General features: G+C 39.6%; 1 pseudogene; it reads right to left on the bottom strand.

The window, feature by feature from the left end:
- Window positions 1-993: 993 nt before the first annotated feature.
- Window positions 994-8,079, bottom strand: LOC113261341 (protein SET-like; annotated as a pseudogene).
- Between the last annotated feature and the right edge of the window lie 4,833 nt (window positions 8,080-12,912).

The raw sequence follows: 12,912 nt of genomic DNA, 5'->3' as shown, positions 1-12,912 counted from the left end.
TTGCCTTCTCCTCTGTGCCTTCTCCACCTCCTTTCCTCCCTAGCCCAACCCTAGCCTGCACCAGGATCAGGAAGAGATCTGTTATGAAGATAATCAATCAAGGTTTTCACTTGTGTGTGTGTGTGTGTGTGTGTATGCGTACACACATTTACTTTTATTGTAACGAAGCAACTTGTACACTTTTAACATTTAAAACTGAGCATCATCTTTCCTCTCCAGTGAAACAAAAAGAAAATTTAAAAATAAACAGGAACAAAATTACAACAGAGAACGTCAATTCCAAATAAGATCCTACAGGTTCTGCTGATTCTCCAATTGAGTGGCAGGGCTCAAGTCATCATTAGGAGAGAATTTTATTTTCAAAGTGTCATCTTAAACTGCAAGGGTGTCCATTAAACATCACAATTAAACATGCCAAAGGAGAAGCCATGTTGTCAAAATGCCCACTTAACCCACCCAAACATCTCAAACCCACCCTTTGCTGACTTTCTATAACTCCGTTTTTTAGGGTTTTTTTCCTTTTTTTAAACAACACAAAGTAGACAGGTACATGTTGGTAAATGCTAACTGTTCATATTCACATGGAGACACAGTGTAATCTCTGAGCCCAATATACAGAGAAAGGAGGAAAAAAGCTAGAATTCTATGCACTACTACATAGGGGCCTAGCACCCTCCAGCTTCCAGCAGAGCTAAGGGAGCAGGTTTTTCCTTTTTCCCAAAGAACACAGTGGTATTGATTCCATAAAGGAAGGCATAAAAATGAATTTGGAACAGAAAAGGGCAGAGATTCTTCTCCTACTGTATTCTGCTCAAGGTATTTCCCCCCAAAATAAGTTGAGAACCAACTTATTGGTATAAAGGGAGAGAAAAGAGACTTCAAAAAACAGGGCAAATGAGCACAAGAGGAGGGAAAAAAGAGAGAGAGACTGCAACTTGCTCCCAGGGACTGAAGAAAATTTAAAAAGGAAGGTTGGAATCCATCAGTGTTTCGTTAGTCATCTTTTTCTTCATCCTCCTTCATCCTCATCTCCTTGATCAGTATCTTCCAATCTTTCTTCTTCATCATCATCATCATCTTCTTCTTATCCTTCCCCTTCTTCATCATCCATATCGGGAACCAAGTAGTACTGTAATGGATTTAGCCAAATATCATCTTTGATGACCTCTCCTAACTCATCTGCACCTGCATCAGAATGGTGAGTAAACCAGGTGAGGAAACTCTCTGGTTCCTCATGCTGTCTCTTCCTGCTGTCTTTATTCTGTGTTTGACTTGAATGTTTCATCAAATCCCTTCCCGATTTCCATTTGATTTCGGTGGACTTTGAAGATGGATCACCACCCTCATTCAGATGAAATTCTCTGGGGAGAACTTTATTTTCGAAGTAAGGGTTTTCATCAAAATAAAAATCTATTCTGTAACCTGATTTAATAGCTTCAAATTCTGTCACTTCAACTCTTGTCAAATGATGCAGTGCCTCTTTGTCCTCCTCCCCAAGCAGTGCAGACACTTGTGGATGGTCGACAAATGTTGTTACCAGAAATTGGGGATTTTGGCGATCAATTCCGACCTCTTCTGAAAAACTGGTTAGTGGAGTTTGTTATAGTTCTGTTCTACTTTCAAAATCTCCTCACTGGCTTGTTTATTAAGTCTATTTCATTCAGTACTTCATCAATATGTTCAATTACTTTTTGCTGTTCTTTTTCTCCCTTAGGCAAGTGCTGAGAGAAGGATACCTTCTCTCACTTGGGGGCAGGAGACAGTCTGGGTTTCTTTGTTTAAGACTGGCATTTGGCGGCCATGTTGTGAGGAAACTCCACAAAACCAGGAGAGAGGCACGTCTGGAAGAAGCTCTGATTACTCCAGTCAAGGTTTTTAAATAAAAAGATGTAAATAGTAGACACTAGAATGAGACCATTATAATAATGTCTAGAAGAGGCTGAAAAGTTACAGAATCTAGCTTAAGATATTTTAAGAGTTTCTAGCTGATGGAAAATGTGTATAGCAGCGGGGGGGGGGGCTGTTATTAGAAAAACAAAGTGGAAGTGTTTCTGTATATACCCAAATGAATTAGGCTACTCAAAACAGTTTAATACTAATGGCTTTGTCTTCATTTTTGTGATTGACAACTGGGGAAAAAATATCTAATCCAGGAACATTTAAATTTCAGGGTACAGTAAAATCATCTGGGGCCATTTTTTTAATTGCAGTTTCCCAAGTGCCACCCTACACTCAGAGATCCAACTCAGTCAACCTGTGGCAACACCCCAGAATCTCCACTTTTAACAACTTGATCATTCAATGCTATAAATTTCCCTCTATGGACTGCTTTTACTGCATTCCACAAATTTTGATAAATCGTATATTCCATTTTTATTTAGTTTGAAAGATTTTTTAATTTCTTTTGAGATTTTTTTTCCTTTGGCACATTTTTTTTCTTTGATATTATTTAGAAGTGCATTGTTCAATCTCCAACTATTTGGAGATTGTCCAGTTATCTTTCTATTATTGATTTCTAGTCTAATACCATCATCATCTGAGAATATACATTATATGATCTCTATTCTTTTAAATAAGGTTGTGTTTTATGGCCCAGAATATGGTCTTGGTGAATGTTCCATGTGAGCTTGAGAAGAATGTGTAACGTGTTGGATGAAATAGTCTATAGATGTCAATTATCTCTGGCTGATTGATGGTGTAGTTGAGTTTAACTGTGTCCTTACTGATTTTCTGCCTGCTGGATCTGTCCATTTCTGTAGAGAGTGCTGAAGTCTCCAACTATGATTATGAATAGTGGATTCATCTATCTCTCCTTGCAGTTCTATCATTTTTTGCCTCACATAGTTCAACACTCTGTTGTTAGGCATATACACATTAAAAATTGTTATGTCTTTTTATGAAATTGACCCTTTTATCATTATGTAATACCCCTCTTTATCCCTGATCATTTTCCTTGCTCTTAATGGTAATTTGACTGTGATACTGCTAGATCAGAGGGCCACAGCTGGAAAAACATTGGCTACATTAGTTTTCTATGGCTGTTGTAACAAATTACCACAAACTTAAAAGCTTACAAACAAAAAATCTTACAGTCCAATGCAGGCTACAATCAATGTGTCTCCAATGCTATATTCCTTTCTGGAGGCTATAATGGAGAATCCATTTCCTTGCCTATTACAGTTTCTACCCACAGCCAGAAGGGACCCCTGTGATGAGACTGGGCCCACCCAGACAATTAAAAATCATCTCCTGCTCTCAAATTCCTTAACTGTAATCACATCTGTAAAGTCTCTTTGCCAAGTTAGGTGATATATTTGCAGGTTTTAGGAATTAGGATGTGAACGTTTCTGGGAGATGTCATTATTTTGCCTCCCACAGCAGCCTAATCCTATTTACTCTATGATTTAAAAAGCATTTCAAAAGTATGTTGGTAACCCTTAACCAATTTCCAATTTCCAGGTGTATCATCAGAGAAATAGTTCCAATTTCTTACCTGGGAATGTCATTTTTGACATGGCAACAGGATATTATAATAAATTTGTTAATAATGGTAACATCTTTCTTTGAGATTGGCCAGGGCTGGCTACATTTAATGGAGTCCAAAACAGCTTCCAATATCAAGGGTTCTAATTTTGATAGAACAGATGAGTACAGCCTTGAGGAGGTATTGCTGATACCAAGAAAGTGTTGATTTTTCAGGCCTGCAGTGGCCACCACTTCGCTGGTGGAGCGATCAGACAGAAAAGGTCTAATTTAGGGGAACAAAAGAAGCCAGACCTGAAAAGCACCCAGCCCAAGAACTTGAGGGAGGGGGTTACATCAAATATGTTATAGAACACAGGAAACCATTTTGAGGCTTCCAGACAATCACCCTTTGTCTGAAAGTTTCCCTTGCACAGTTAGAGTTTTTAATAGACTCTTCACGTTGTTGAGCAAACATGCGCTGCAAAGCGAAAGAGCTGTTCATTCATTCCATAAGAACTTATTAAGTACCCACATTTGTTAAGTATTTTCCATACCGAGGCAGTAAAGTAAGTGTGGACTTTAAAATCAGATTATCCAAGTTAAACCAGGCTCCAACACTTACTAAAACAAATTACCTCACTTCTCCATGCTTGGTATCACCATGTACAAAATAGGATAATAGTACTTACTTGATGAGATTAGTAGATAGAATGCTTGGAACTTCCCTGAGATAAAGCAAATACTCCAAAACATGTTAGTTTTCATGACTGCTTCAATTAGCTGCCAAGCACGGGGAACACAAACTGAGGAAGACAAATTGCTGTGCTCAGGAGCTCACCATGTGGTAGGAGAGACAGGTGACTGCAACAAGGCAGCTTACGAAGTATCATGTCAAAGTAGATACAAGACGCCCTAGAAGCACATCAACACCTGACCAGTGCAGGCAGTGGTCGCACACAGCTTCCCAGCCACCGGAGCCGCATCTCAGAAAATGAGCCAAACAAACAATGAAGGAAAGGGGCTTCCCAATGGGAATAGCATATGCAAAAGCAAAGAGGTGTGAAAACAGGCTGCGTTCAGGATGCTGGGAATAGGGCACAGTGAGTATAGGACAAGGAGCAAGCTCAAAATGGAGACTGAGGTTTGAAAGAACTTTATAAGAAGGAAAAAACAATTTGACAGGGCCAGGCCAAGTGTCACTAACACCAATAAGAGAATAGCTGATGAGTTCCCAGATAAACTCAATTTCCTCTATTTCTCACAAAGACTTTAGTTTCAAGGCTATATAAGAACTGTGTGCAAGTCTGAGTGTTTGTGCGTGAGTATGTCAGAAGCAATAGCTCTGGGGAGAAGGGTACTTTGTTTTCTGAAGCTTTGGGAACCACCTGTTTTGAGAAACAAACTGAACCGAACTCATAGTATCTGTAGTTTTTCTTCCCAGGACATAGTAACATATTTAAGAAAACATGAAAAGTCAATAGAAATTTAAAAATAGAAACAGATTTATTTTATTGCTCAGTTAATTAAATGCATCATACATGAGATAAGATATTAAAATTGAACTTTTCCTCTTCTCAACTTCTGTGGAAGACCCAAAACTGAAAATAAAGGATGTTAAAGGTCCATATATTCTAGAAAAAATGAGCCATACATCTACGGAGAATTTTCACTTAAATACAGTCCCCAAGTCTGCCCCACCCCAAATGTAGATCCTTAATTGGACACCCACATGAAGGATCTATAAGGAGAGTCTTAAATATTGACAGTGAGTTTGGTAGTACTAAATTTCTTAAAAGAGTTATCAATGTGTTGCGGTCCTTTTCCTCTTCTTAGTTTCTCCTTTTCATAAGCCAAGTAAGGAGGAGAATCAGAGACTCGCCCAGAAAACCTGACCTGTGACCTCAGGAGTTTAGAAGGCATGGAACTAGCATGTGACAGATTCCTGAAAAGTCTAATGAGAAACCGACTAGGGCATATTTGTTCCCCTTGAAAGGGATGTTACCAAAGAACCAGATGGAAGGGTAAGGTAATCCCAAAGAGGAATCTTTAAGGGAAGGAGCACCAGAAGCCAGAAGCTAAGGGATGATTGTAAGCAGCCAGGAAAAAGAGGCATGCACACCCTGTGAGGGCACTACTAGCAAGAGACCCGAGCAGCTAAAGCCTTTCAAGGGGGTCAGCATTTAGACACCTGACAGAACAGAGAGCCCCATCAGATTACAACTGCACCAGTCCAGGAAGACTTTTCAGTCCTTTTCTTCCCCTCGTCCTTCAATTCAACCCTGGAGAAGCCACAGACCACATGGGAGTCTGGGAAGAGGAGATGAACTAAAGTGGGAAAACTGTGAAGAAGACACCAAAACTTATGCTTCTGACCAAGATGTGATAACAGGGGTTTAATTTAGCCTCCCATCAATTAACAATTAAAAACCTGAATAAAATGTACAAAATTGGTCTCCAGACTTTGGACATTGGGCTACAGAGGACAGTAATCCCTGAGAGAAGGGTAAGGTGGCACCCTATGATTGCCCCATCTTGCTGACTGGAGAGTTTCCAAGCCACAGTGCAGGGAGAGAGAACCCAGGCAGAGCCCAAAAGCTCACAAAGTTAAGACAGAGAGGGGTACCTGGGAGGCCCGTTCACTTGAGCCCAGCAGCAGAGTGCTGGGGAGGACAGCGCCACACAGAGAACTTTGAAGACTTCAGTGAGTGCAGGTCAGGGAATGTGGGTGAGGAAACCACCCAAAATCGGGAAAACATCATTCAAAAGTAGCAGGAGGGAACAATCCCCAGAGCTCACCCAAGGTCTGACGTAGTTCATGCTACCACCAGCCAGAGTAAAAACATGGTAACTTATGCAGTACTGAGTATCACCTCAGAAGGACGCTGGGGGAGGGAACTGGCCCTAGACCAAAGGCTGCACTGGTTCAGCCTAACAAAGCTTTACAAAGAAGCCTCAAAAGGATCAAAATGTTTCCAAGGAACAACTCTCACAATCCAAGATGTGTTCAGAAATCAAACGGTACCCAAAATTCTCAGGCAAATGGCTTTACTGACCTCCTAAACAGCTAACCCTGTGTACCAGGCAACAGATTCACTTAGAGTACATGCGTTATTTGCTGGCACTGAGATTACTTCAAGATGGTTGAGGAATTATCTCTATTTTCCCTGTTTTCTTCTCTAGGTTTTAAAATGTGTGAACAATTTTGGCCTCTATTATCAAATAAAAGCTTCTCTTCTTCAATTTGTAATAAGAAAAAGGAGAACTCAAACTTGGCTAGAGCTGATGAGGTCACCTGAGTTGTTCTTTCCTTCCTCTTTCCTTTAGCTTTGTGTCTCCTGAGGCCACAGTAATACAGGGGACTTTTTAGAGTGTACCTGAATGCTTGGGGGACACTTATTTCTTGTAACTTTCATCTGTATATAATTTCAAACTTACAGAAAAGTTGCAAATATAGTTCAAAGACTCCTATACATTTATTATAGACTGAATTATGTTTCCCAAAATTCACATGTTGAAGCCTTAACCTCCACTGTGACAGTATTTGGATGCAGGGCCTTGAAGGACATAATTAAAGTTAAATGAGCTCATAAGAGAGGAACCACAATCTAATAGGACTGATGCCTTTATAGGAAGAGGAAGAGACACCAGAGATCTCTCTTTTCTATCCACTCACAAAAGAAAGACCATGTAAGGACACAGCAAGAAGGTGGCCATTTACAAACCAGGAAGACAGGCCACACCAGACACCGACCCTGGCTGCACCTTGATCTTGGACTTCCAGCTTCCAAAACTGTGAGAACATGTCTGTTTGTCTCGTGTAGAAACTCCAAAAGTTCAGGAAGGAGACTCTGCCTATAAATTGGCAAAAGCATGAGTAAAATAATCTAGGACAAGGGTCAATAAACTTTCCTGTAAGGAGATAGATAACAAATATTTAAGGCTTTGCAAAGTCCCATGTTGTTCTTGTCTCCTAGTGGTGGGGGGGGCGGTGGTGATGGTGGTGGTGGTGATGGTATTTAACTCTTTAAAAATGTAACAGCCGTTCACACAGCTCAAGGACCATACAAAAATAGGCCACGGGCCTGCCTGCAGACACGAACCTGAAGTAAAGAACCGCTTCCCCACTCTGGATACCACATTAGTGCATGTGTCTGGCGAAGGGAGGGATTACCACCACTTGCCCACTCAATCACCTGGCTTTCTACAGGGAGAAACATGAGGAAGTGAGGAGGCCTTCCCAGAGCATTAGCCACCCGACTTAGGAGACTGTTTCCTGTTACTGACCATCCCCTCTGCCAAGATAAAAGACAGACCCCTGGGCACACTAACAAAGACAATATGCAAAAGAGAGAAGAATAAGAAGTTTTTGGGTCTGAGCTATTTCTAGGAATAAGTAAATTAGAACGGAAGTAGAATTATGAAAATCTATTACCTTGAGCGAGAATGAATGATTTTATAAATATGTATCTGTCACTGTGGTTTATCGATGACAAAAGCTCTAGCAGCATCTTGGACCATAAGGATGATAGCCACCACGGAGACAGCAGACCCAAGATGCTGCAATGAGCTTGGATTTCTGAATTCAGAACATCGTGAAGCTGTGACATCAGCCATAGTCAGTCTGCTGCCACTGGACTTGATTTTCCTGAGTTCAAGACAATGTTATTTTGTAGTCTGAACATAAACAGTTGAAACTACCTCTGACAAATACAGTTTGAAGAACAGACTATTTTTCAAAGAACAAGGCATAATAATGCCTTCATTCCTACAAAAATTCTTTTGGAGGAGTAAACATTTTGGTTAACAAGTTTTAACAAGCCTACTGAGTAACACTTGCTTTAAATTTTTAACAAGTTTTTCTAAAGAGATTTTGAAAATTATTATTGTACTTATAGAACATTATAGTAAATGCAGGGAGCTAGGAAGTCTAGAGACCTGGGATTTATCAAGCTCAGCCTCTTAGTAGTTGTGTGAACTTGAGCAGTTCTGTTTCTTCTATAATTGGGGCAGGTACCTTAAACAGTGTGGCTTTGAAATGAATGATGGTAATTATCTTATTTGATCATCACAAGAGGCTTGGAAGCAGAAGCTGTGCCTCAGGGCCAAGGAAGGAACCCCCAAACAGAAATAAGTGTTTTAAAACAATATTACTGAACGGATGCCACTTAACCTATGCTTTACACAATCTGATATGTACTTTTTACTACAATTGTCAAATAGGTTCACAGAATCCAAGACTTCATGAAAATGGCCCCCAAAGGGGGTGGGACTTAATTAAGTACCACTGAACCCACTCTACAAAATGTATACTGTATACATTGTATTACAAAGTAGTTTATTCCTGATCATAAGCAACAGTTACAAAGAGTACCTGGTAGATTTTGACATCCACTTCCAAACTCCCCTGTTGCCAGCAAGGGAAGAGTATGATTTCTGTTCTGATCCAACTAGTTCACTCTTTCAGGCTCTGTTCCACTACTCCTCCATGTTTGCTTGATTCTCATTTCATGTGGCCTGCATTAATCAGGGGTTTTTTTGTTTGTTTGTTTTTTTGGGGTTTTTTTGCTGCCTTGATTGATTACTATTTGCGCAATGTCTTTAGTGTGCCTCTGCAAATTCTTGACCTTCACTTTCAATCCCAAGTCCTTATGGGGCACCTGGGTGGCTCAGTTGGTTAAGCATCTACGTTCGGCTCAAATCACGATCCCAGGGTCCTGGGATGGGGCCCCATGTGGGGATCCCTGCTGGGGAGTCTGCTTCTCCCTCTCCATCCGCCCCCACATTCATGATCTCTCTCTCTCGTTCTCTCTCTCTCTCAAAATAAATAAAATCTTTAAGAAAAATAAATTAAATAAATAAATCCCAAGTCCTTATCAAGTAATTGTTTCCTCTAGTGTAGTCTATACCATGCTAGACACTGCTTTTGTTTATCAACTACCAATAGACTCTTTTTGCATATCTCCGCCTGCCTCTCCCTTTCTCTCCTCATACTCTTCACCTCTTCATCTGTGACCACGAGCACAATTAGTGGTCTTTGCCACAATGTGTCCACTATTGAGTTTCAGTGATGGAAAGAATTATAAAGTCCACTTGTTTTGGGTGGGAGCGATCAGTTACAGATAGTGGTATAAACTAAATCTATATTCCCCTCACTACCTACCACTACCAAAGTTTCTGTATAACCACAAGAACATTTCCCGGGAGCAGTGGTACAAAGGTATTACTTATTAACTGCTTTGTGATACATATCATATGACCCCTATCAGTACTGGACAACCAAAAATCATGTAAGTTTATTTGTATCCTAAGTCAAATCCTCCCCACTGGCTTCTTCCTCTTGCTGTATATCCAGATGAATATATCATGTTCTCTATCAATTTCACAGTCCCAGTAGCAAAAGTCTCATTATGGCAGATAAAAGGGGAAAACTCAAGCCACGTGTGCCCTTGCTGTCTTTTCCTCTGATTTTTCTAAGTGGATGAATTTCTCCCTAGTGTTATAATATTGATGCGAAATTGATAATATTGCAAGCATATTCCATTCGTGGAACTCAAAATTGAATCATGATGACCAAGATTTTTTCCCCTGAATCAGACTTGTAATTCATTCTAAAAATCATTTTGCAATAAGAAAAAGATTAATCATCTCATATTTTTTTAAAAAGGCAACCAATGTAATCATTTAAAGTGTGTTCTGCATATATTAAAAAAAACAGATGTTGAATATGATGTTTCAGGATAAATAATGTCAAGAATATTCCTCTGCAGTATTTGATAGCTATGGGAATTTTTAAAGCACATAATGTACTGTACTAATCTTAATCTAACATGTATGTTGAACTATCACCATTTGCCAAATAAAGTACAGTTATTTACATTCGAGGAGTTCCAACAATGCATTAAGTTTCATCCTGCAATTTTCTAGATACTGTAGAGATTGTAAAATTAGATATTGTCTCTATTTCACAAAATGTAACCCAGGTTTCTTTTAATTTTGGCAAAGATAGAATTATAAGTCTCAATAAGAGTAAAATAAAACTAAACTGGGTAATTGCATAATATTAATACATCTCAGTTTCTGACTAACATAGCCTGCTAAACGTGGTACCTATTAGAAGCTTCTAAAAGATAGAAAAAAAATAAGAGTAAAATTTTTCTTTCCTTTGTGTTAGAGAATCTCCTACCTATTAGGTAGCCTCTAATATAATTAACATTTAATGCACAGTGCAAGTCCATTGACTGTGCACATATTGCATAAAATCTTACACGCAGTATATCTAATTGCCTGAACATTTAAAAGATTTATCACCTTAAACTATTTTAAAACAAATTCAATCTTATATATTCAAGTTCAGTTAATTGCAAAATCAATAGAATATAATCATAGATATCATACCTGGATTCCTATTGCTCAAGGAATATTCCTCAAATGAATATAATCCTAAAACTATATTTGATATTTTCTGATGATTCTAATGGCAATTTGGGGTCTTAAAAATGCTTCAGTGTCATCATTATGAACACTGATTATCATTATATAGTACTCTAGAGAACACGGTGGTGCTATTTATGCTCAGAGTGTTAACTTGGATCTCTAATAAATAGGAATTTAGCATATCACCTTTGAAAGAGTAACGATTTATTCTGATTAAGCACTGAAACATAATTTTTTGCTCCTCTGCTACATAAGGTGTAGAAACCTGAAGAGTGTCACCCATTACCTAACACTGAGAGAAAGCCACGTAAACTACAAAATCACTTTTTTGAACCCATCACAGAGCTGACATTTCGGGACAACCATAGGTCTCACCTGTGACAGAACACAGGAGGAAGATGAGGCTTCCATTCAAATGGGCAGAAAGAAATCAGCCAGCTTCCAATCAAAAAATGATTAAGTTCTGGGGCTCTAACGCACAGCAGTGTGATCATAGCTAATAATACTGTGCTATGTACTTGAAAGTACTAAGAGAGTAAATCTTAAATGTTCTCACCACAAAAAAGAGATGCTAATTATGTGACATGTGGGAGGTGTTAGCTAACACTACAGTGGTAACCCTGTGACAATATATAAATGTATCATGTCAATTCACTGTATACCTTAAACTTTCACAATGCTATATATGTCAATTATATATCAATAAAGCCTACAAAATGTATACCTAAAAAAAGAAATCAACCATCATTAGCATAAGCAACCACGATAGCAAAAGGAGCCACAAACATAAGGGAGTCCCCACACACCTGCAGGTTGTTTGTTTGTTTGTTTGTTTGTTTGTTTTTTAACAGTTGTTCAGTTGGTACTCACAAGAAAGACTGGAAACAGGCAAGAGACTGGAGAAGACTCCCTCTGCGGAACAGACGTGGAGGAGAGAATCAGCCACTGCTGTTGGAAGGCATGAAGCCGCGCTCCTCTGCTTGGGCCTTTCTCTTAAAGGCTTAAGCTCTGGGGAGGGGTAGTTATTGCTAGCACCTGCAGCACAACAGATGCATTGTTTCCTGAAAGGATAGAAGATGATACCTCTATCCCTGCGGGGCCGGCAGGAAACAGTCCTGAGCTCAGGATCCTGTGTCAGTACTATTAGAGGTCTCCTGCCACTGGACTAGAGCAAGAAAACCTCCTGCACAACACCTGCCAAAGACAGAAGCAGAAAATTGGCTGCTTGCCACGGGAAAGAGGTATAGTGAGAAAACTCCACCTCCAGAGTCCTAGGTATAAGTGGCCTGGCTGAGGCCGGGCCAGAACAATAAAGGACCCTCCTGCTCTGTTCCTTACCAGTCTAGGAAACACTGAGTAGCAAGCCACGGCAGTCCACCACTGTGGAAGGGTCAGAACATGGAGAAAAGCCCATCTATGGAATAAAGAACAGCTAAAAACTAAGGGTTGAAGGCACACATTGAGATAAACCTTCAGTCACCCAGATCTTCACCCTAAGCACATCATTAGAGAAATCTGAAGACTGTAGCATGCTGAAAGTAACCGAAGCCTACTATTAAAACTAAGCAACTATTGGGGCGCCTGGGTGGCACAGCGGTTAAGCGTCTGCCTTCGGCTCAGGGCGTGATCCCGGCGTTATGGGATCGAGCCCCACATCAGGCTCTTCAATTATGAGCCTGCTTCTTCCTCTCCCACTCCCCCTGCTTGTGTTCCCGCTCTCGCTGGCTGTCTCTCTCTTTCGAATAAATAAATAAAAAATCTTAAAAAAAAAAAAAAACTAAGCAACTATTAAGCCTAAACCCATTTTCTACATTAACTCCTATAACAAAATTAAATTAGAAACCAACAACAAATATATATGGAAGATCCCTGAATACATGAAATTCAAACAACAAGTTTCCAATAACCCATGAGTCAAAAAGAGGGTTACAAGAAAAACTAGAGGATACATTGCACTGAATAAAAATGAAAATCCAATATACAAAAATTGTGAGATGCTGCTAAAACAGTGCA

Source organism: Ursus arctos, unplaced genomic scaffold, assembly GCF_023065955.2.
Source record: "Ursus arctos isolate Adak ecotype North America unplaced genomic scaffold, UrsArc2.0 scaffold_29, whole genome shotgun sequence".
Lineage (NCBI taxonomy): Eukaryota > Metazoa > Chordata > Mammalia > Carnivora > Ursidae > Ursus > Ursus arctos.
Note: the sequence above shows the minus strand (reverse complement) of the source record. Positions and strands in the feature narration are given on the sequence as shown.